At 45.6% G+C, this 25,468-nt stretch overlaps 1 pseudogene; it reads left to right on the top strand.

Moving 5' to 3' along the window:
- Window positions 1-2,069: 2,069 nt before the first annotated feature.
- LOC123152822 (uncharacterized) overlaps window positions 2,070-25,468 on the top strand; it is a 27,241-nt pseudogene continuing 3,842 nt past the window's right edge.

Raw genomic sequence — 25,468 nt, 5'->3', positions numbered from 1 at the left:
AAGTGCGATGAATGCCCAAAGAAGGTCTTGCGCCGCGTGCCTACAATGCCGGAACTTTCCGGATGGGTGTTCGTCAAGTGCTCAAACGATGGGGTATGTGCTACTTTAGCTTGGTTGTGCTTTCGGATTTGACTAGTTGTGCTAACTTCAGTTTTTATTGTGTAGAATGGATGAACCTTTTGGTATTGGGAAGAACAATACATCGATATATTGATAGAGTGCAATTTAGTAGATATTCGTGCACTTTAGCTAGAATAGAGGCTAGAGATGAGACTAGTGCACTTGTTGCTAGAATAGAGGCTAGAGATGAGACTAGATGCGAGGCAGCAACGTCTATTTCTTTAGACTCGATGAAGAAAGAAGCACGCAAGATCGAGCCTCCGCAGATCAACAATGAATGCATCGCGAAGGCACTAACCCAACTTACAGGAGCAGTTATGAAAGTTGGTTATCTTCTAAAATGTCTTCTTGTGGTTCTTATTTTCTTTGGTATTCGTATTCTAGTCAAAATTTGATGATGTGCTTCCATGTATCAAAAATCAATGACGAAAATAAAAGATATGTGTTTGCAAAAAAAAAATATATGCGGACGGGATGCGGCCGAAATACGGCCGTGCGTTAGACACACGGCCAGCGCATCCACAAATCCGGACGGACACGACCCCATTGCGACCCCTAAACAGACAAAAAGCAGACGAAACGGACGTCCGTTTAGGGTCGCACGTTGGAGTTGGCCTTATGCTTGACAAAGTTCAGAGTCCCCTTATGACACTTTGGGTACTTTTATGGTGACACCGGTTATTGACAAGTTAAGAGCTTAGGCAAATAGGAGGATTTTTTATAATACGTACAACATGATGTTTAAGGAGGATTTATTATAATGCCGACCGAAGTTTAATTAGCTTGTTCATATGCATTATACAGAATAAATAGTTGTACTTTCCAGATCAAGTCTACATCTATCGTTGCCTTACTGTGCAGTACTGTATTAAGCGCCTTTAGCTAACAGTTTACTTCTGTACTAGTTCTTTCTTCTTACTCATTAGTCTTGTTTTCTTATTCTGACAGAGAAGCTGCTGTCCAAGGGAGACTCTCTAAAAAAATGTGCCATGGCTTCGGCTCGACCTCATCAACATCGTCCGTATCTCATGTCTGGGCAGATCTTAGCGACAACTTTTTTTTTAGAGAAAAGGTATGGGCCGAACTCAAGAGAGGGCTCAAACCTAGCCCGGCTTTGAATTAACAAAGCCATCAACCGGCCAGGATTATAAGGAACGACATTAAAGAAAACAAGCGGAGCAGAGATACATAATGCTAAGCGGAACGGCCCAAAGACAACAACAGACAATGTTGCCAACTACCACTGCAGTGTCAAACAAGCATCCAAACTAAGGCTACAAGAGGACGACAACTTCAGGATAGTATTGTGCCACTGACTGCAACCGCACAGGAAGACAAGAGCAGCCCAAGATCTGTCTCTGCCGCCGCAAAGGGCCACAACCCTTTCACCCGGGCTCGACGGGAGCCGCACCGGCTGCCGGCAGAGAGGTTCCACATGAACCCAGACCAGGGCGCCGAGCCACCATAGGGAAACAGCAGAGGCAGACCCACACGCACCGGAAGCCGACCAAGAGCACCGTCGCCGGAAGCCGCAGGACAGGACGGCAGCCGCAAGTCGTCGAACGAAGGCGAAGAACCATGGAGAAGGCCAAAAGGGGCATAGCCAAAGTGGTGGTCAGGGATTGGAATGCAACAGAGACCACGGCGGCCGCCACTGAGAAGAGCAGGCTGCCTCACACTGTCACCACGCCACCAGCAGCTCCACCCCACACGAGCAATCCCGGAAGACGCCTTCAAGAAGGAGCACGGCACCGGATGCCGCCGTCGTCCAAGCAAGGGGAGGGCAGGTATTCACCTGTGCTCGAGGGAGGGTGGGAGGGGAGAACCACACCAAAGCCTCCAGGAAGGACCACGGCGCCGAAGACGTCGCCTTTGGTGAGGCCTCCGCGCCAGCCAGGGGTTTCCCCCGGAATCACGCCCAACCACCAGATCCGACCGCCCAGACCCCCATGACGGCGACTGAAGCCACCAGGGGCTGGAGCAGGCGCAGATCGGAGCAGATCGAGGTCGGGGACGGAGCTTCTCCAGGAGCGCAAGACGACCCACGCGGGGGCGCCGCATCGCCAGCGCCCGCCACCCCCCTCGTCGTCAGCACGGCCAGGGAGGTAGCCCGACAGCACCTGCCGGCGCAGCCCGCCGCACCGGCCACGCCGGGCACCACCCATCGGAGCCACTGCCCCGGACGCCGGGGCCCTCCGCGAAGGCGGAGCAACCAGATCCCCGCCGCCACCTTCATAGGTGTCGCGCGGCCGCGCCGACGAGCACCTCAGGTGCCGGCGGAGGGAGAGGAGAGGGAGGGGGAGGCGCGGAGGGGATCTGGGGTTCGCCCCTGAGTCGCCTCATGAGAGGCGACGCAAGGGGAGGGAGGGGGGCTTTGCTCCTTCGCAATCCCTTCATCTTAGCGACAACCTGATTCACCAAATCATTGCTCTCCTGAGCTCATTCGATGAGTTCCTAGCTTTTACTGGTACCTGCCGCTCTTGGCGTGCTGCAGCCTATTCTTTTTCATCTGCATATGCCTTCACCTTCCCACTCTGTTAAACTATATAGTTATCAGATATGGCTAGTATCTAGGGATGTAGTTATCTTGTATAACAATCTGTACTTATCCTCTGTAAACCCTAGTGGCAGCCCTAGAGGCACCCTATATAATGATCACGAGACCATCGTGCTAGGTGTGTCGATCCAATCTATTTTCTCTTTGTTTCACATGGTATCAGGCCATCTCGCATAACTGCACGATGGGTTCTCCCTCCTCCGCCGCCATGACCTCCTCGACCCTTGCTTCTCTGCCCATGCCGACTGGTCTCCAGGCGCCGCCGTCTTCCGCTGTTCCCCAACCCTCTACTGGCCTCATTACTGCCAAACTCACCTCCTCCAACTACCTTCTCTGGAAAGCTCAGATCCTTCCTCCCCTTCGCATCGCCGGCGTCACCGGCTATGTCGACGGCACCACCCCTACCCCAGATAGCCTCCTCCCGCCTGATGACAACGGGGAGCGCGCCCCTAATCCGGAGTATGCTACCTGGTTTCGTCAGGATCAAATCATCCTGAGCTACCTGCTCGCCTCGCTCACCGACGATGTGCTTCAGCAGGTCCACCTCTTCGACACCTCCCGTGCCATCTGGGCGCACCTCGAGGAGATGTACGTCAGGCACTGCTGCGCCAGCGTGGTGCAGATCAAGATGGACATGATGAACTTCCGCAAGGGCAACCACTCCATGGTCGACTACTTCGCCAAGATCCGCTCCAACGCCGATCAGCTCGCTGTTGCGGGCCGTCCCATGCGCGAGGAGGACATCATCACCACCTTCATCACCGGCCTTGACAGCGACTACGAGCCCCTCATCACGGCTATCACGAACCGCATCGACGTCATCTCCTTCGAGCGTCGCCGTGAGTATCACACGACTCGTCTTCAACTCAACACGGGCGGCTCCTCCGCCAACTATGTCGCTCGCGACCACAATGACAACACCACCAACCGCGGCAAGGGCACCTACCGCGGCAAGGGCCGCGACAACTCCGGTGACCGCGGTGACTACAACAACAACAACCGCGGCGGGTATCGCGGTGACCGCGGCGGTGGCGGTGGAAACCGCCAGAACGGGAATGGCCACCGTGGTGGTGACCGCCGTGACCACGGTGGTGGCGGGGATTGATACGTCTCCAACGTATCTATAATTTTTGATTGCTCCATGCTACTTTATCTACTGTTTTGGACTATATTGGGCTTTATTTTCCACTTTTATATTATTTTTGGGACTAACCTATTAACCGGAGGCCCAGCCTAGAATTGCTGTTTTTTTGCCTATTTCAGTATTTCGAGGAAACAGAATATCAAACGGAGTCCAAACGGAATGAAACCTTCGGGAACGTGATCTTCTCACCGAACGTAATCCAGGAGACTTGGACCCTACTCCAAGAAGTTTCCGGGGAGGTCACGAGGGTGGAGGCCCCCCCTGGGCGGGCCCCCTGCCTCGTGGGCCCCTCGGAGCTCCACCGACGTGCTCCTTCCTCCTATATATACCTACGTACCCCCATTAGACCAAAGACGGAGCCAAAAACCTAATTCCACCGCCGCAACTTCCTGTATCCACGAGATCCCATCTTGGGGCCTGTTCCGGAGCTCCGCCGGAGAGGGCATCCATCATAGAGGGCTTCTACATCAACATCATAGCCCTTCTGATGAAGTGTGAGTAGTTTACTTCAGACCTTCGGGTCCATATCTAGTAGCTAGATGGCTTCTTCTCTCTTTTTGGATCTCAATACAATGTTCTCCCCCTCTCTCGTGAGATCTATTCGATGTAATCTTCTTTTTTCGGTGTGTTTGTTGAGACCGATGAATTGTGGGTTTATGATCCAACTTATCTATGAATAATATTTGAATCTTCTCTGAATTCTTTTATGTATGATTGAGTTATCTTTGCAAGTCTCTTCGAATTATCCGTTTGGTTTGGCCAACTAGATTGGTAGTTCTTGCAATGGGAGAAGTGCTTAGCTTTGGGTTCAATATTGCGGTGTCCTTACTCACTGACAGAAATAGTTGCAAGGCACGTATTGTATTGTTGCCATCGAGGATAACAAGATGGGATATTTATCATATTGCATGAATTTATTCCTCTACATCATGTCATCTTGCTTAAGGCGTTACTCTGTTTTTAACTTAATACTCTAGATGCATGCTGGATAGCGGTCGATGAGTGGAGTAATAGTAGTAGATGCAGGCAGGAGTCGGTCTACTTGTCACGGACGTGATGCCTATTGAAAGTGCGTTATATCGACTAGGAGGGGGGGGGGGTGAATAGGCGATTTTTATGAAAGTCTTCAAAACGTGGAAGTTATGAAGACAAATGATAGAAATAAACCTATTACCATGCAGTGGAAGGTAGACTACACTAGGCAAGCCATAGTCAAGTATTCAATAAAGTGAAAGCACAATGACTTAATAGCAGCAATGTAGTAAGGATCAGGTAGGAAGATATTATGAAGCCATACAGAACATGCAGTCACTCAGTGAAGACAAAAGATAGTGCAAACATACAATGACTTCACAAGGAGCAACAGTAAGTAAAGGGAAGGGAAGATGAAACCAGTGACTCGTTGAAGACAATGATTTGTTGGACCAGTTCCAGTTGCTGTGACAACTGCACGTCTGGTTGGGGCGGCTAGGTATTTAAACCTTAGAACACACAGTCCCGGACACCCAGTCCTGAATACGCAGCTCAGGACACCCAGTCCTCACCGTATTCCCCTTGAGCTAAGTGTTACAACTCAAAGAATCAAATGTAGCAAAACGAGAGTTGTAAGCACGAAGCAAAATATAAAGCACCCGCCTATATGGACCCGCTTGAAGACTACCAACCTCATATGCTTCTCCCCCTTTTGTCAGTAAGGACCAAAAAGGTTTGAAGACATAGAGCATCTATTCGTTCCCATGCGGAGTAGGTGAAGTAGCAGGGTCGTTGGTGGTGTTTGGCGATGCTGAAGAGCTTGGAGCAGAGTTGACGCGTGCTGAAGGAGGTGGTGGTGAAGTAGCATCATCTTCATCCTCGATAACTCTGGCAGTCACTGTTGCAGCAGATGAAGAGAACTCAGAGTCCTCAAGGGATGGAGTTCCTAGTAGCACAGCTCTTCGAGGAGGTGTGGAGTCAAACTTGAATCGCTCAGTGAAGCCATCCTCTTGGAGATCATCTTCAGAACACATCATCGTTAGCCCTTTCCATGTGCGACAACAGGTTTCATGGGCAACGAAAGCATTCTTGGTGGCAAGATTGCGAATGCGATTAACCTCCACCAAGAGGCTTTTCATCTGACGCTTCAGCCAGTCATGATGCCTATCCTGTTTCTGATGAAGAGCCACAAGAAGCTCTCGGTCGTTGAGAACACGAGTGCGCTTCTTGGGACTTGGAGCAGTTGTACTATCAGTGGCTTCAGTAGACGCAGGGTGTGGTGCACGTGTAGTGCCAGCCAAAGGATACACCCGAGTGACTGCTTCAACTCCTTCAATGTTCTGTGAGAAACTCTGATGCTCTGCATTCTGAAGACTTAGAGGTTCCTTTGCAAGCTCAGGATAGATGGCTTCAGTAGAGATATCCACATCAGGCAGAAAAATCCTATGATTGCGAGCAGATGGCTGATATGAGATATCGGAGTGAAGTTTAATTAGCCGCATTACCCATGGGGCGTAGAACTTCAAGCCAAACAGATCAGAGCCTGATGCAGCAAGTTGGCGGATGAATAAGTCCTGTGCATTGAAGCATTTTCCATGAAGAATATAGAAGACCAAAGTCTTCATTGCACCCTCAAGCTTGGCATTTGGAGAGTGCCCTTTGATGGGCCAGAGAGTTCGCCTGATGATGTGATAGATGGTTCTTGGCAGATACTCAAGGTCTTCAACGAAGAACTCTGTTGGATAAGCAACATCTTGGGGCAATGGCTTCATCATGCTGAGCATCTGACTCATATCAGGTTCCGGCCTCTTAAAGATGCTCTCAATAGCTTCACTATGCAGCTGACAGCCATGCTCGTAGAGATCGTCAGGAGTGGGCAAACCAGTGAGCTCAATGATGTCAAATGCATTGGCTTTGTGATGAACATTTCCGGTCATCCACTCCAGGACCCAAGTCTTCGGATCTCTGCTGTACCCGCGGATGTGAAGTGTGGCATAGAATTGGAGCAACAGCTCTTTATTCCAATGCTCTTGGTCAGTAACGAACGGCAGCAGTCCAACTTCCTTGAAGCAATCCAAAGCTTCTTCCAGACAAGGCAGACCAGCTATGGCTTCAATGTCAAGGCGCTTGTGTGGGAAGATGCGACCTTGGTTGTAAAGAATGCATGAGTAATAGCTTCGCTGAGGATAGCTCCAGAACCGATCAGATGATATCCTTTCCCTTGAGTAGGGGTTCCTGGAGCTATCGAAGAATGTGTTGTCTGCCCTGAAGCCATTGATATTGAAGGAGCCAGGTGCTGATGCAGGACCTGGGAACCTTGACAATCTTGGGATTGGCTTCTGTACCTGAGGCCTGTGCTCAGCATGATAGTCGAACTAGGGACCTGCAGCAGACTCAGGAACAGAAGTGACTGGATCAGTGGCTTCGCTGTCTTCTTTTTCCGTTGGGGAGGGCTCCACATTAGCTTCATTGGTGGTTGTGGCAGCCGCAAGATTTTCAAGCACGTTCTCCTTGAGAACTGCTTCTTGGTGGGACAGGGGAGTGGGAACTTGTGGGACTTCTTCTTCCACGGCTGATGCAGCCGGATTGTCTTCAGCAGAGACTTGAGGCCTTGGACCTTTGTGAAGCCTGCGCAACACGGGCGATGCCCGTGGAGTTGGAGTGGGCTGGGCCTCATAGTCTTCTTCCTCTTGTGGGCGATCTGCCCATGAAGCATCATGTGCAATTCGCGTCAGTGGACGACCAATGCTGATGAGTTCGCTGTTCTGAGGAAGGACTGCACCATCTTCTACATTGTCATGTTGACCAATGTCTTCAGCAGCAATGGGATCAGCTGCTGGAAAGTCTTCAGCTTCATGAGCCTCTGTGGAAGCAGGCTCATGGATAGTCAGTTGGCGTTCAGCTTCAGGATAGACCATAGAAATGGGTTCAACTATCAAGGGCTCTGTGGGAGCAGCCCGATCTTTCTTGGTCTTCCTCTTCTTCTTGGAGGGGGCAGTTGGAGAGGCTTCAGAATGTTTCCTCTTCCTGGCTTCAGCCTCAGCAATCCTTGTCTTCTTGAGCTCTGAAGCGGTTGACCGGCTTTTTGGCTTCGAGCCAGTCAGTCTAGTTGGGAAGACAATCGGAACTGCTTCCTGCCGTGGTGCGTCAGGTTCAGCCATAGCAGGCTTCTTCTTCTTCTTTGCGGCCATCCTGGAGTCGATGCCAGGACGCCCAAGGGCCTTGCGCTTCTCAGCCTCATTGTAGGCTTGCACACATCTGTCAGCCAGAGTCTTCATGTTCTCACGCGAACCCTGAGCTTCTGCACGTTTCTTTACAAAGGCTTCCTTGAGCTCATGCATCATACTCTTGAAGTTCTCCACTTCCTGCACGCTGAGCTTGGCCATATGCTTATTGAACTGAGCCTTTTCATAGTCAATCTTTTGCTTCAGTTCAACAATGCGCTGGGCAATGGCGAGTTCTGAAGCAATGGCGCCTAGGAAGGCGACACTGAGGCCAATTGGTAGCTGCAGATCTTCAAAGCTGATGTTTGGTGTGTCAAACCACTCGTCAATGAAGTTGTGGATGATGGTCACATCAAAGAGAGGCAGATCGTTGAAGATTTCTGCTTCTTCTTTGCTCTTGATGAGTTGCTCAAGAGCGTCATCTGCTAGATCTTCATCACTTGACAGATCAATGTCGTCATTGCGCAGAATGGCAGCAGCAGTTAGCTCTTGTCCAGTGTGAGGCAGAGGCATCTTGACTTTCTGGGGCTTGGAGATGCGAGATAAGTCTTCGGACTGCACACTGTCTTCAGGAGGTGCAGTTGCCAGTGGCTTCGCCCTTGAGATTTTTGGTGAGGGGGCAGGCTTTGAAGCTTTAGGCTTCTTCATCTTCTTTGTCTTCGGTGCTACAGGAGCTTCTTCTGATTCAGCGTCAGCTGCAGGCTCATTCACTGCAGTCCCTTGAACTAAGATGCGGGTGATGAGGCCTTCAAGGTTGTAGAAAGGACCGATGACATTGGGTTCTGCATCTCGTGTGCCATCTGCCCTTGGTGCCGAGGGACCAGGGTTGAAGTCTAACCCCAAAGTCTTCTTGTTCTGCTTCGCTGAGTTCTGGGCAAACTGGAAGTTGCGCTTGAACAGATTGTCGTCACGACACCATAGTAGTGACGATGGGTGTGCATCAGCAGGCTGTGGCCCACGGACCATGCAGGGATAGAAGCCTTGTTCAATGGCTTCATCTCTAGACCTGGACAGAAGATTCTTGTATAGGATGTCTCCCCACGGTCTCTTGATGGCGTTTTTCTCAGCATATTCCTAGGTTACAAATCGGTATTTGAACCATTGTTCTGCCCAATATCTTCGAATCCATTGGATTCGGGTCTTGCGCTGATTGTAATCCTCTTCATGATCTGTCTTGTACAGTTCTGAGAGTTCATCTGGCAGATCTCTGGATGTTTCTCCATGACGCTTTCTGCCACCCTTCCTTGCTGCTTTCTCTGAAGCCATAAACTTTAACTTGAAAGGCTTCAACACGTTCAAAGGCTTCAAAGGTTTTCGCTTGCTGGACCAACAGGAACTGGCTTCGGGAGAATTAATGTGATGCTGTAAGAATTCTGCAAATGAATGCAGACTATGAGAACCAAAGGATTCCCCCACGGACATGTACCTGTGACAGCATTAAGGTGCGAGGGAAGGGGAAGAGGTCATATGCATTCTCAGAAGATTTTGAAGATAAATCCGTTTAGAAGACATTGACCTCATCATGCGAAGACATTCACTCATAGATAAGGAGTTGGTTCCAGATTTGTACGAATCCACAGATCAGTACAAGTGAGGAATCTAACTACTTTGTGAAGCATAAGTGAATATACTAGGCATGTTATGAGATGCAGTATGAGAGAGATCTAACTTGTGTGAATAGAAACTGCTTGTGGTAGAAAGTGACAAATCCATAGGATCAACGGTGCTGTAAAAAGGAAGTTTTATTTACCACACTAAGAACTGCTAGACGAAGTGGAAGATGAGGCCGAGCAGTTCGATCTTCCGTGCCTTAACTTGGCGACGGAGGACACCTACAGCGACGGTGGAGAGGACGATGTCCGCGGTCGGCGTGAAGACGGCGTTGGAGAGGTTGCGGTAGCGAAGCGCTTCGTCGCCGGCGCCGTCGAGGGCTAGCGATGATGCTAGGGTTCGTGCGAGAGTGGAAGAAGAGATAATGACCGCTGTGAAGTGTGTATTTATAGGTACATGGGCGGCACTGCGCTATTACACAGGTGCCCCTGGCGATTCGCATCTGAGGAACACGTGGCCATTATGCGGAATTTGGGGTTTATTCCACGTCCCACGCACGCCTTGATTGTCGGGTGGTCGTTCCTACTTCTCTGGGTTTCATGTGGAGGAATGAGCATTGAAAACGGACTTAATGGTTGTCTCTGTATCTTCTGCTGACAAGGACGCAGAGAAGACATTCGACAGTTTCAATAGAATGCATATGATTTGGAGAGATATAATTTGAGATAGAAAGCATAGAGAGGTTAGGGTCCGATCACATTCACTTAGTTCAAAAGATTCAACAATGAAGACATAGCTATAAGTGAATGCTGTAGAGGACAGAACACTAATATATATATATATATATATATATATATATATAATCAACATAGTGAAGATAATCATGAAGACATGTTGAGATCGAAGCCAAACCAAATGTGAAGACATGGCAAGGTAACGCCATGAGTGAAACACTTCAAAATAGAACATTTGGTGGTGGCGTTACCCACCGTATAGGAAGTATTAGACCCAGACACGGCGCACAATTATTGTGGCGCTCCGAAGTCAAATTCCACATTAATGTATTCACACTTAGAATGTATGTCTTCATTGATTGAAGATATACTTTACTTCGTGTGTTGCACATCTAAGTCATCCATATGCATAAGGGTTAGGATGTGTGCCTGATCACAGGATATTTGAGGATTTCAGGATATTTAGCTCACACCGTAACTTGCAAAATCTCTTCTCATCCAAGGGCTTGGTGAAGATATCTGCCAATTGCTCTTCAGTGTTGACGTGTATGATATCAATATCTTCCTTCACAACATGATCTCTGAGAAAGTGATTTTCAATGTGCTTTGTCTTCGAGTGCTGAACTGGGTTGTTGGCGATCTTGATGGCGCTTTCGTTGTCGCAGTAAAGTGGCACTTGCTTCAGATGAATGCCATAGTCCTTGAGTGTTTGCTTCATCCACAGAAGCTGAGCGCAGCAAGATCCAGCAGCAATGTATTCAGATTCCGCAGTGGAGAGAGATACATAGTTCTGCTTCTTTGAAGACCAACATACAAGTGATCGTCCCAGAAAGTGAGATGTGCCTGATGTAGACTTGCGATCAACTTTGTCACCAGCATAATCAGCATCCGAGAACCCAACCAGATCAAACTCTGAGCCCTTTGGATACCATAATCCTAGAGTTGGGGTGTGAGCCAAATATCGAAGAATTCGCTTCACAGCTAAGTGATGCGACTCCTTTGGTGCCGCTTGAAATCGAGCACACATGCAAACACTAAGCATAATATCCGGCCTAGATGCACATAGATAAAGTAAAGAACCAATCATTGAGCGGTATACCTTTTGATCGAACTCTTTACCATTGTCGTCGGGACCCAGATGATGTTTGGCTGGCATAGGTGTTGTGAAGCCTTTGCAGTCTTGCATACCAAACTTCTTCAGGCAATTTTGAGATACTTCTCTTGAGATATGAAGATGCCGTTGCGTTGTTGTCGTATTTGAAGACCGAGGAAGAACTTCAGCTCTCCCATCATGGACATCTGATATTGCTCTTGCATCATATATCCAAACTCTTCACTGTACTTCTGATTGGTGCAGCCGAAGATAATGTCATCCACATATATTTGGCACACAAACAGTTCACCATCGTATGTCTTCGTGAAGAGAGTGGGGTCTAGGGAACCAGGTATGAAGCCTTTGCTCTTCAGGAAGTATTTGAGTGTGTCATACCAGGCCCGAGGGGCTTGTTTGAGGCCATACAGTGCCTTGTTGAGCTTGTATACCATGTCAGGATGTTTTGGATCTTCAAAGCCATGCGGTTGTGCAACATACACTTCTTCTTCAATCTTGCCATTGAGAAAAGCACTCTTCACATCCATTTGATATAGAAGTATGTTGTGATGATTTGCATAGGCCAGCAGTATGCGTATGGCTTCAAGTCTAGCCACAGGAGCAAATGTTCCATCGAAGTCAATGCCTTCCACTTGAGTATATCCTTGAGCAACGAGACGAGCTTTGTTTCTGAAAACTTGACCACGCTCATCTTGCTTGTTGCGGTATATCCATTTGGTGCCTATTATATTGTGCTTCCGTGGATCAGGACGCTTAACTAGTTCCCATACATTATTCAGCTCAAACTGTTGAAGCTCTTCTTGCATAGCTTGAATCCATTCAGGTTCCATGAAGGCTTCTTCAACTTTCTTGGGTTCTGTTATTGAGACGAATGCGAAGTGCCCACAGAAATTTGCTAGCTGAGTTGCCCTTGAACGAGTGAGTGGACCGGGTACATTGATGCTATCAATTATTCTTTCAATTTGCACTTCATTGGCAACGCGAGGATGTACAGGGCGAAGACTTTGCTCTTGCTGATCATTGTCCTTGTTAGAAGGAATGTCTTCAGGCTGAGCATTGTCTTCATGTTGATCAGGTGCTGAGATGATAAGTTCTTCTTCAGGATGAGCTTAAGAAGGTATAATTTCTCCAGTTCCCATTAGCTTGATTGATTCACTGGATGGAACTTCATCTAGCACATTTGGCAGTTGCTCTCTTTGTGAACCATTGGTCTCATCGAATTGCACATCCACTGTTTCAACCACTTTGTGATGAAAGAGATTGAAGACTCTGTAGGAGTGTGAATCCTTTCCATATCCAAGCATAAAACCCTCATGTGCTTTTGGTGCAAACTTTAAGGTGTGATGTGGGTCCTTGATCCAGCACCTTGCGCCAAATACTCTGAAGTAACTGACATTTGGCTTCTTGCCAGTAAGGATCTCATAAGATGTCTTGTTCAGAAGCTTGTGAAGATAAACACGATTGATTGTATGGCATGCAGTATCAATGGCTTCAGGCCAGAATTTTCTTGGGGTCTTGAATTCATCTAGCATCGTTCTGGCCATCTCAATGAGTGTTCTATTCTTGCGTTCGACGACGCCATTCTGTTATGGCGTGTACGGGGCTGAGAATTCATGTGTGATGCCCAAGGTATCAAGATATGTATCAAGGCCAGTTTTCTTGAATTCAGTGCAATTGTCACTTCTGATGTGCTTTATCTTGGCGCCATAATTGTTCATAGCTCGAGTGGCGAAGTGTCTGAAGACATCCTGAACTTCAGTCTTGTAAAGGATTATGTGCACCCAAGTGTATCTAGAGTAATCATCAACAATAACGAAGCCATAGAGGCATGCAGTAGTAGTAAGAGTTGAGTAATGAGTGGGACCGAAAAGATCCATGTGAAGCAGTTCGAAGGGTCGAGTAGTGGTCATGATTGTCTTCGAGGGATGTTTGTCCCTCGTCATCTTTCCTGCCTCACAGGCACCGCATAAGTGATCTTTCTTGAACTTGACGCCCTCGATGCCTATGACATGCTTCTTCTTTGCCAGGGTGTGGAGGTTCCTCATGCCAGCATGCCCAAGCCTCCGATGCCAGAGCCAGCATTCTGAAGCTTTTGCTAGAAGACATACGGCAAGCTGTGGCCCTGCTGAGAAATCTACCACATACAAATCATCTTTTCGATACCCTTCAAACACTAGAGACTTGTCAGATTCTATTAGTACAAGGCAACGATATTTTCCAAATATTACGATCATGTTCAAATCGCAAAGCATTGAGACAGACATTAAGTTGAAGCCAAGGGATTCAACAAGCATGACTTTATCCATGTGTTGATCCCTTGAGATTGCAACTCTACCTAGACCCAATACCTTACTTTTACCAGTGTCAGCAAATGTGATGTGGCTCTTGTCGGATGGACGTAAGGTTGAGTCCATAAGAAGACTTCTTTTGCCAGTCATGTGATTTGTACACCCACTATCAATAATCCATTCTGAAGACGCTGGTGTCGTACCCTACATTGCAGTTAGGGGGATAGGCTTCACCAAGAGCATTGTGAAGCAAAAACATTTGACGAACCAATGGGTTATGAAAGCTTAGATCCAGATTAGGACTAATAGGGAGAGTAGCAAGCGATTCAGGAACGAAGTACATAGTAAGACCATTCGGGCATTTGATCTTGCGCCCTACAAGATGTTTAAGGTCCCCAGCAATGGCGTCAGACGATTTTGGTTTTCTGCTAGAGACCTTTCCCTGCAAAAGAGAGTTAAGCTTTCTTAGCCACCCACATCTTCAAGGGTGGCTGAGAAGCAATAAGTCTAAGTGCAGCATCTGAGAATTTTGGCTTTGGAGCCCTAGCAAACAGTCTTGCAGGCGGACAATAGTACTCATAAGAATAGGCAGAATAGTTCTTGGTCTTATGACCATGGCGGTTTGATGAACCGCTCTCATATTCATATGCCTGAGTATGGTTTCCCTGCAAAACATTTGCGTTAGTGCGACTCAGGTGAGTCCTCTGTCTGTATGAAGCCTTTGGACCATATGAAGCCTTTGGTCTGAGGTTTGTCTTCTTCACGTGAGGTGTCATGATGACATTCACAGGAAGATTCTCCAGACACCTTTTCGGAACCCAGATCTTCTTCATAGGCGGTCCATTCCTGCAGTTAGTACCAATGTACCTGGCAAACACTTCACCATTCTGATTCTTAAACAATATATAGTTTGCATCGAAGGATTCATCAATGATAATGGGGTTAGCACAAGTGAAGCCAGATAGATTGGATGGGTCTGCTGAAGGTTCCTTTGCAGCAACCCACATGGTTTTGGGGTACTACTCAGGTTTCCAGTAAGAGCCATCAGCATTCATTTTCCTTACGAACGCAACACCCTCTTTCCTCGGGTTTCGGTTCAGTATCTGCTTTTTGAGGACATCACATAGTGTCTGATGCCCTTTAAGACTTTTGTACACCCCTGTTTCAAGCAATGTCTTCAACCTAGCATTCTCATCAGCAATAGCAGTGGTATCCTCAGCAGAGGGGTTAGTTACCACATCAACAGTCGAAGATATTGCAACAGTAGTAGCAATAGAACATTCAGCAACAGAAGTAGCATTATCACGCTCAATGCATTTAAGACATGGTGGTTCAAATCCTTCCTGAGCGGGACTGATCTGTTTGGCGTGAAGTGACTCGTTTTCCTTTTGAAGATCTTCATGAACCGCTCTCAATTTCTCAAGATCTTGCTTCCTTTGAAGATAATCATAGGAAAGCTTTTCATGAGTTGTTGAGAGAGTTTCATGACGACTTTCAAGTTCCTGATACTTAACGTGAAGATTTTTTATGTCTTCAATTAAGGATTCAGATCGAGTCATTTCAGCACCTAACAGATCATCGCTTTTGTCTAGCAGTTTTTGAATATGTTCCATAGCTTTCTGTTGTTCAGTTGCAATTTTAGCAAGTGTTTTGTAGCTGGGTTTTGAGTCACAATCAGAGTCATCGTCACTAGATGTTTGATAGTGAGTAGTGCGTGTGTTTACCTTGTCATTTGCATCGGTGTCGGTGACGAGGTCATTGTCTTCAGTATTGAAGATGGACTTGGCAACGTATGCTGTAGCCAGACTTGCGACGCCTAAATCGGACTCCTCCTCAGACTCCACCTCTGCCTCCTCAGAAGCGGACTCCTCCTCTGAATCCATTTCCTTGCCAACAAACGCACGTGCCTTGCTAGATGAGCTCTTCTTGTGTGATGAAGACTTTGAGGAAGACTTAGACGAAGACTTTGAGTATTTCTTCTTCTTCTTGTCATCAGAGTCATATTCCTTGCTCTTCTTCTTCTTTTTGTTCTCATTGTCCCACTGTGGACACTCAGAGATGAAGTGGCCAGGTTTCTTGCACTTGTGACATGTTTTCTTCTTGTACCCGTGAGCAGAAGCTTCATCATTCCTTGAGCTTGATCGGGAAGACTTTCTGAAGCCTTTCTTCTTGGTGAAATTTTGGAACTTCTTCACAAGCATAGAAAGTTCCCTTCCAATGTCTTCAGGATCATCAGAACTGCTGTCAGATTCTTCTTCAGATGAGGAGACAGCTTTTGCCTTCAAGCCACGAGTTCGCCCATAGTTTGGACCGTAGATATCTCTTTTCTCAGAAAGCTGAAACTCATGTGGAGCCTCTCAAGTATGTCAGATGGATCGAGTGTCTTGAAATCAGGACGTTCTTGAATCATCAGGGCTAGGATGTCAAACGAACTATCAAGTGATCTGAGTAGTGTCTTGACGACTTCATGTTTGGTGATCTCAGTAGCGCCGAGGGCTGGAAGCTCATTTGTGATGTCGGTGAGTCGGTCAAATGTGTGCTGGACATTCTCATTGTCATTTCGCTTGAAGCGGTTGAAGAGGTTGCGAAGGACACTGATTCTCTGATCTCTCTGGGTTGAGATGCCTTCATTGACCTTGGAGAGCCAGTCCCAGACCAGCTTAGATGTCTTCAAAGCACTCACACGGCCATACTGTCCTTTGGTCAGGTGACCACAGATGATATTCTTGGCAGTAGAGTCCAGTTGAACAAATTTCTTGACATCAGCAGCAGTGACACCTTCTCCAGCCTTGGGAATGCCGTTTTCGACGACATACCATAGGTCGACATCAATGGCTTCAAGATGCATGCGCATCTTATTCTTCCAGTAGGGATATTCAGTTCCATCGAAGACGGGGCACGTAGCGGAGACTTTAATTATCCCTGCAGTCGACATAGCTAAAACTTCAGGTGGTTAAACCGAATCACACAGAACAAGGGAGCACCTTGCTCTGATACCAATTGAAAGTGCATTATATCGACTAGAGGGGGGTGAATACGCGATTTTTATGAAAGTCTTCAAAACGTGGAAGTTATGAAGACAAACGATAGAAATAAACCTATTACCATGCAGCAGAAGGTAGACTACACTAGGCAAGCCATAGTCAAGTATTCAATAAAGTGAAAGCACAATGACTTAATAGCAGCAATGTAGTAAGGATCAGGTAGGAAGATATTATGAAGCCATACAGAACATGCAGTCACTCAGTGAAGACAAAAGATAGTGCAAACATACAATGACTTCACAAGGAGCAACAGTAAGTAAAGGGAAGGGGAGATGAAACCAGTGACTCGTTGAAGACAATGATTTGTTGGACTAGTTCCAGTTGCTGTGACAACTGTACGTCTGGTTGGGGCGGCTAGGTATTTAAACCTTAGGACACACAGTCCCGGACACCCAGTCCTGAACACGCAGCTCAGGACACCAGTCCTCACCGTATTCCCCTTGAGCTAAGGTCACACAGACCTCGCCCAATCACTCTGGTAAGTCTTCAAGGTAGACTCCCAAACCTTCACAGACTTCGTTCACCGGCAATCCACAATGTCTCTTGGATGCTCAGAACGCGACGCCTAACTGGCTGGAGGATGCACCGTCCTCAAGTGTAATAAGTCTTCAGATCACACAGACAAGAAGACTTAAGTGATGCCCAATTCTCTTTGGCTCTGGGTGGTTAGGGCTTTATCCTCGCAAGGAATTCTCTCTCAAAGGCTTCGAGGTGGGTTGCTCTCAAACGACAAAAGCCATACTCTTAATCTGAGCAGCCAACCGTTTATGGTTGTGGGGGGTGGGCTATTTATAGCCACTTGGCAACCCGACCTGATTTGTCCGAAATGACCCTGGGTCACTAAGGAACTGACACGTGTTCCAACGGTCAGATTTCAAACTCACACGGCAACTTTACTTGGGCTACAAGCAAAGCTGACTTGTCCGACTCTGGACAAGATTCGCTCTCATAGTCTTCACTCGAAGACATAGGTTTTGGTTAGGCATCACTTCAGTCATTCTGACTGGTTCTCTTGGACCCCACTTAACAGTACGGTGGTTCCTATGACTCAACACAATAGAAAAAGAACTACGAAAGATCTAAGTCTTCGAGCTCCATAGGCTTCATGTGGTGTCTTCTCTTGTCATAGTCTTCAATGTGAATATCTTCATATACCACCTTTGACTTCAATGTCTTCATACATTTTTAGGGGTCATCTCTGGTAGGAAAACCGAATCAATGAGGGACTTCTACCTGTGTTATCCTGCAATTCTCATAAACACATTAGTCCCTCAACTAGGTTTGTCGTCAATACTCCAATACCAACTAGGGGTGGCACTAGATGCACTTACACCTATATACATAATCATACCTAGATAACCTCATAACTATGCTCAATTCTATCAATTGCTCAACAGTAATTTGTTCACCCACCATAGAATATCTATGCTCTTGAGAGAAGCCACTAGTGAAACCTATGGCCCCCGGGTGTATTCTCATCATATCAATCTCCATTACTTTATTTTACTTGTTTTGCTTTTACTTTTCACTTTGCATCTTTATATCAAAAATACCAAAAATATTATCTCTATCAGATCTCACTCTTGTAAGTGACCGTGAAGGGATTGACACCCCCTAAGCGTTGGTTGCGAGTTGCTACCGTTTTGTGCAGGTACGAGGGACTTGCGCGTGACCTCCTACTGGATTGATACCTTGGTTCTCAAAAACTGAGGGAAATACTTACGCTACTGTGCTGCATCACCCCCTCCTTTTCGGGGAAAACCAACGCTAGCTCGAGACGTAGCAAGAAGGATTTCTGGAGACGTTGCCGGGGAGGCCTACGCCAAGTCAAGTCAAGATTTACTCTCCCGTCAACGAGGCATTTCTGGCGCCGTTGCCGGGGAAGCCTACGCAAAAGTCAACATACCAAGTACCCATCACAATCTCTATCTCTCGCATTACATTATTTGCCATTTGCCTCTCGTTTTCCTCTCCCCCACTTCACCCTTGCTGTTTTATTCGCCCTCTCTTTCCCTTTGCCTTTTGTTTGCTCGTGTGTTAGTTTGCTTGCTTGTCGTGATGGCCCAAGATGCTACCAAATTGTGTGACTTCACCAATACCAATAACAATGATTTCCTTAGCACTCCGATTGCTCCTCTTGCCAATACTAAATCTTGATGAATCTGATTATGATCTTCCCTTACCTAGAAGGCGTTCTAAGAATTCTGAGTTCTTAGATCCTGATGATGAAATTGATAAAAAAGGGATTGAAAAAAATAAAAATCTAGATATTGCTAAACCCACTATTTTGGATCTCAAGGAATTTAACTATGAAAATTGCTCTTTAATTGATTGTATTTCCTTGTTGCAATCCGTGTTAAATTCTCCTCATGCTTATAGTCGAAATAAGGCCTTTACCGAACACATTGTTGACGCCTTAATGCAATCTTATGAAGAAAAGCTTGAGTTGAAAGTTTCTATCCCTAGAAAACTCCATGATGAGTGGGAACCTACAATTAAGATTAAAATTAAAAATTATGAGTTTCATGCTTTGTGTGATTTGGGTGCTAGTGTCTCTACTATCCCCAAAGCTTTGTGTGATTTGCTAGATTTCCGTGACTTTGATGATTGCTCTCTAAACTTGCATCTTGCTGATTCCACTATTAAAAAGCCTATGGGAAGAATTAATGATGTTCTTATTGTTGCAAATAGGAATTATGTGCCCGTAGATTTTATCGTTCTTGATATAGATTGCAATCCTTCATGTCCTATTATTCTTGGTAGACCTTTCCTTAGAACGATTGGTGCAATTATTGATATGAAGGAAGGGAATATTAAATTCCAATTTCCCTTAAAGAAGGGCATGGAACACTTTCCTAGAAAGAAAATAAAATTACCATATGAATCTATCATGAGAGACACTTATGGATTGCCTACCAAAGATCGCAATACCTAGATCTATGCTTGCTTTTATGCCTAGCTAGGGGCGTTAAACGATAGCGCTTGTTGGGAGGCAACCCACTTTTATTTTGTGTTTTTTGTTTTTGGTTCTGTTTAGGAATAAATAATCCATCTAGATTCTGTTTAGATGTGGTTTTATCTTTTAGTTAGTGTTCGTGCCAAGTTAAACCTATTAGATCTTCTTGGAAGATAGTTATTTGATCTTGCTGTAATTTCCAGAATCTTTGCGCTCAGTGCCCGAATTGTAAAACATCACCAGAACGTGATAAAATTGTGATTCCAATTGCTGATGATCAATAAACAAATTGCCCAGGTCTTCTAATTTTGGTATAATTTTTTGGGTTCCAGAAGTTTGCGTTAGTAACAGATTACTACAGACTGTTCTGTTTTTGACAGATTCTGTTTTGCGTGTGTTGTTTGCTTATTTTGATGAATCTATGGCTAGTAAAATAGTTTATAAACCATAGAGAAGTTGGAATACAGTAGGTTTAACACCAATACAAATAAAGAACAAGTTCACTACAGTACCTTAAAGTAGTCTTTTGTTTTCTTTCTCTAACGGAGCTCACGAGATTTCTATTGAGTTTTGTGTTGTGAAGTTTTCAAGTTTTGGGTGAATTCTTTTGATGGATTATGGAACAAGGAGTGGCAAGAGCCTAAGCTTGGGGATGCCCATGGCACCCCCAAGATAATCCAAGGACACCAAAAATTCAAAGCTTGGGGATGCCCCGGAAGGCATCCCCTCTTTCGTCCACTTCCATCGGTAATTTACTTGGAGCTATATTTTTATTCACCACATGATATGTGTTTTGCTTGAAGCGTCTTGTATTATTTGTGTCTGTGCTTGTTAGTCTACCACAATCATCCTTGCTGTACACACCTTTTGAGAGAGCCATGTATGAATTGAAATTTGTTAGAATACTCTATGTGCTTCACTTATATCTTTTGAGCTTGATAGTTTACTCTATGTGCTTCACTTATATCTTTTTGAGCGTGATAATTTTTGCTCTAGTGCTTCACTTAGATCTTTTAGAGCACGGTGGTGGTTTGTTTTAAAGAAACTTGATCTATCATGCTTCACTTAGATTATTTTGAGAGTCGTTAATAGCATGGTAATTTGCTTAATGTTAATATACTTGGTATTCAAGATATGTGAAACTTTCTTTTTAGTGGGTTGAATACTAAGATAAGTTTGAAGCTTGATAATTGTTTTGAGATATGGAGGTGATAATATCATAGTCGTGCTAGTTGAGTAGTTGTGAATTTGAGAAATACTTGTGTTGAATTTAGCAAGTCCCGTAGCATGCACGTATGGTTAAAGTTGTGTAACAAATTTGAAGCATGAAGTGTACCTGGCTTGTGCATCCTTATGAGTGGCGGTCGGGGATGAGCGATGGTCGTTTCCTACCAATCTATCCCCCTACGAGCATGCACGCAGTACTTGATTTTTGATGACTTCGAAATTTTTGCAATAAGTATATGAGTTCTTTTGACTAATGTTGAGTCCATGGATTATACACACTTTTACCTTTCCGCCATTTGCTAGCCTCTTCGGTGCCGTGCATTGCCCTTTCTCACATTGAGAGTTGGTGCAAACTTCGCCGGTGCATCCAAACCCCGTGATATGATACGCTCTTTCACACATAAACCTCCCTATATCTTCCTCAAAACAGCCACCATACCTACCTATCATGGCATTTCCATAGCCATTCCGAGATATATTGCCATGCAACTTCCATCATCATCCTCATCATGACATGCTTTACTTTTGTCATATTGCCATTGCATGATCTTGTAGTTGAAATCGTATTTCTGGCAAAGCCACCATGCATTATTTTTCATACATGTCACTCTTGATTCATTGCACCATCCCGATACACCGCCGGAGGCATTCATATAGAGTCATATCTTGTTCTAGTATCGAGTTGTAATCATTATGTTGTAATCAATAGAAGTGTGATGATCATCATTATTAGAGCATTGCCCAATCAAAAAAAAAGAGAAAGGCCAAAAAAAAGGCCCAAAAAAAAGAGAAAATAAAAAGGGCAATGCTACTATCTCTTTTTCCACACTTGTGCTTCAAAGTAGCACCTTGTTCTTCATGTAGTGAGTCTCATATATTGTGCTTCAAAGTAGCACCATGATTTTCATATAGTGAGTCTCATAAGTTGTCTTGTTCATACTAGTGGGAATTTTTCATTATAGAACTTGGCTTGTATATTCCAACGATGGGCTTCCTCAAAATGCCCTAGGTCTTCATGAGCAAGCAAGTTGGATGCACACCCACTAGTTTTCTTTTGTTGAGCATTCTTAGCACTAGTGCATCCGTTGCATGGCAATCCCTACTCCTTTCATTAACATCAATTGATGGGCATCTCCATAGCTCGTTGATTAGCCTCGTTGATGTGAGACTTTCTCCTTTTTTTGTCTTCTCCACACAATCCCCATCATCATATTCTATACCACCCATAGTGCTATGTCCATGGCTCACGCTCATGTATTGCGTGAAGGTTGAAAAAGTTTGAGATTATTTGAGTATGAAACAATTGCTTGGCTTGTCATCGGGGGTATAGAAGTTGGGAACATCTTTGTGTGACGAAAATGAAGCATAGCCTAACTATATGATTTTGTAGGGATGAACTTCCTTTGGCCATGTTATTTTGAGATGACATAATTGTTTAATTACTATGCTTGAAGTATTATCATTTTTTATGTCAATATGAAATTTTGTCTTGAACCTTTCGGATCTGAATATTCATACCATGATTAAGAAGATTTACATTGAAATTATGCCAAAGTAGCACTCCGAATCAAAAATTCTCTTTTTATCATTTACCTACTCGAGGATGAGCAGGAATTAAGCTTGGGGATGCCTGATACGTCTCCAATGTATCTATAATTTTTGATTGCTCCATGCTACTTTATCTACTATTTTGGACTATATTGGGCTTTATTTTCTACTTTTATATTATTTTTGGGACTAACCTATTAACCGGAGGCCCAGCCCAGAATTGCTGCTTTTTCCTATTTCAGTATTTCGAGGAAACAGAATATCAAACGGAGTCCAAACGGAATGAAACCTTTGGGAACGTGATCTTCTCACCGAACGTGATCCAGGAGACTTGGACCCTACTCCAAGAAGTTTCCGGGGAGGTCACGAGGGTGGAGGGCGCGCCCTCCCTGGGCGCGCCCCCTGCCTCGTGGGCCCCTCGGAGCTCCACCGACGTGCTCCTTCCTCCTATATATACCTACGTACCCCCATTAGACCAAAGACGAAGCCAAAAACCTAATTCCACCGCCGCAACTTCCTGTATCCACGAGATCCCATCTTGGGGCCTGTTCCGGAGCTCCGCCGGAGAGGGCATCCATCACGGAGGGCTTCTACATCAACATCATAGCCCTTCCAATAAAGTGTGAGTAGTTTACTTCAGACCTTCGGGTCCATAGCTAGTAGCTAGATGGCTTCTTCTCTCTTTTTGGATCTCAATACAATGTTCTGCCCCTCTCTCGTGGAGATCTATTCGATGTAATCTTCTTTTTGCGGTGTGTCTGTTGAGACCGATGAATTGTGGGTTTATGATCCAACTTATCTATGAATAATATTTGAATCTTCTCTGAATTCTTTTATGTATGATTGAGTTATCTTTGGAAGTCTCTTCGAATTATCCGTTTGGTTTGGCCAACTAGATTGGTAGTTCTTGCAATAGGAGAAGTGCTTAGCTTTGGGTTCAATCTTGTGGTGTCCTTACTCAATGACAGAAAAAGTTGCAAGGCACGTATTGTATTGTTGCCATCGAGGATAACAAGATGGGGTATCTATCATATTGCATGAATTTATTCCTCTACATCATGTCATCTTGCTTAAGGCGTTACTCTGTTTTTAACTTAATACTCTAGATGCATGCTGGATAGCGGTCGATGAGTGGAGTAATAGTAGTAGATGCAGGCAGGATCGGTCTACTTGTCATGGACGTGATGCCTATATACATAATCATACCTAGATAACCTCATAACTATGCTTAATTCTATCAATTGCTGAACAGTAATTTGTTCACCCACCATAGAATATCTATGCTCTTGAGAGAAGCCACTAGTCAAACCTATGGCCCCCGGGTGTATTCTCATCATATCAATCTCCATTACTTTATTTTACTTGTTTTGCTTTTACTTTTCACTTTGCATCTTTATACCAAAAATACCAAAAATATTATCTCTATCAGATCTCACTCTCGTAAGTGACCGTGAAGGGATTGACAACCCCTAAGCATTGGTTGCGAGTTGCTACCGTTTTGTGCAGGTACAAGGGACTTGCGCGTGACCTCCTACTGGATTGATACCTTGGTTCTCAAAAACTGAGGGAAATACTTATGCTACTGTGATGCATCACCCCCTCCTCTTTGGGGAAAACCAACGCTAGCTCGAGACGTAGCAGGGATGCACGTCTGCAGTGCCAACTCTGTCGGGGTCCCGGGGACTATGCCTGGGAGTGTGCTCAACGTTACAATCACGCCTTCCAACCCCAACACTCCAAGATGGCGGGTCTAGCAGCTGCGTCACCGCCATCCATCCTCGGCGACCCAACCTGGTTCACCAACACGGGGGCCACCGACCACATCACGTCAGACTTGGACCACCTCACCGTGAGGGAGAAGTATCCTGGAAGGGACTGCATCCACACTGCCGATGGATCAGGTTTGCACATAGCTCATCGTGGTCATGCTCTCCTTCCTACTCCCTCTGCCAACCTTAAACTTCGCAACATATACTACATGTTCCCAATGCTGATAAGAACCTCCTCTCTGTTAATCGTCTTGCCACTGACAATCATGCTTATCTAAAATATTATCCTACTCATTGTCTTATGAAGGATTTGACAACCAAGAGGGTTCTTCTTCAAGGCAGATGTGAAAATGGGCTCTATCCCATTCGGCCTTCACGTTCTCATGCCCTATCTTCAGTTAGACTCTCTGCTGAAGATTGGCATGCTAGGCTCGGTCATCACACAAGTCGATCAGCATGTTTTGGTGTCCAATAAACTAGCATCATCAAGTCGGGCTTTGACCCATTTGTGTAATGCTTGTGAACAAGGCAAAGCACATCAGCTACCTTTCCCTAGATCTTCGAGTGTTTCTTCGTTTCCTTTGGAACTTATTTTTTCAGATGTGTGGGGACCTGCCAAAACCTCCTCTGGTGGGTTCCAGTACTATGTTTCATTTATTGATGATTATAGTAAATTTGTGTGGATTTATCTTCTCAAACGAAAGTGTGATGTGTTTGATGTCTTTCATGATTTTCTTGCCCATGTTTAACGCCTCTTGTCTTGTAAAATCCTGTGTGTTCAATCAGACTGGGGTGGGGAATACGAAAAGCTTAGCAACACATTCTTTCGGCAACTTGGCATTGCTCATCACGTCTCCTGTCCACACACACACCAACAGAACGGCTCGGCCGAAAGGAAGCACCGTCACATTGTTGACATGGGTCTCTCCTTATTATCGCATGCATCTATGCCTCTCCGTTTTTGGGACGAGGCGTACTTGTCCGCATGCTATCTTATCAACCGCCTACCCAGCCGTGTCATTGGCAATATGAGTCCCATGGAAAAATTGTTCTCCACCAAGCCTGACTACGTATCCCTTCGCACGTTCGGATGTGCATATTGGCCTATCCTGCGCCCGTATAACACTCAGAAACTTGCCTTTAGATCACAGCAGTGTGTGTTTCTCGGGTACAGTATTCGTCACAAAGGCTATAAATGTCTTCACGCACCTACGGCTCGTATA

This window comes from Triticum aestivum, chromosome 7A, assembly GCF_018294505.1.
Source record: "Triticum aestivum cultivar Chinese Spring chromosome 7A, IWGSC CS RefSeq v2.1, whole genome shotgun sequence".
NCBI lineage: Eukaryota > Viridiplantae > Streptophyta > Magnoliopsida > Poales > Poaceae > Triticum > Triticum aestivum.
Note: the sequence above shows the minus strand (reverse complement) of the source record. Positions and strands in the feature narration are given on the sequence as shown.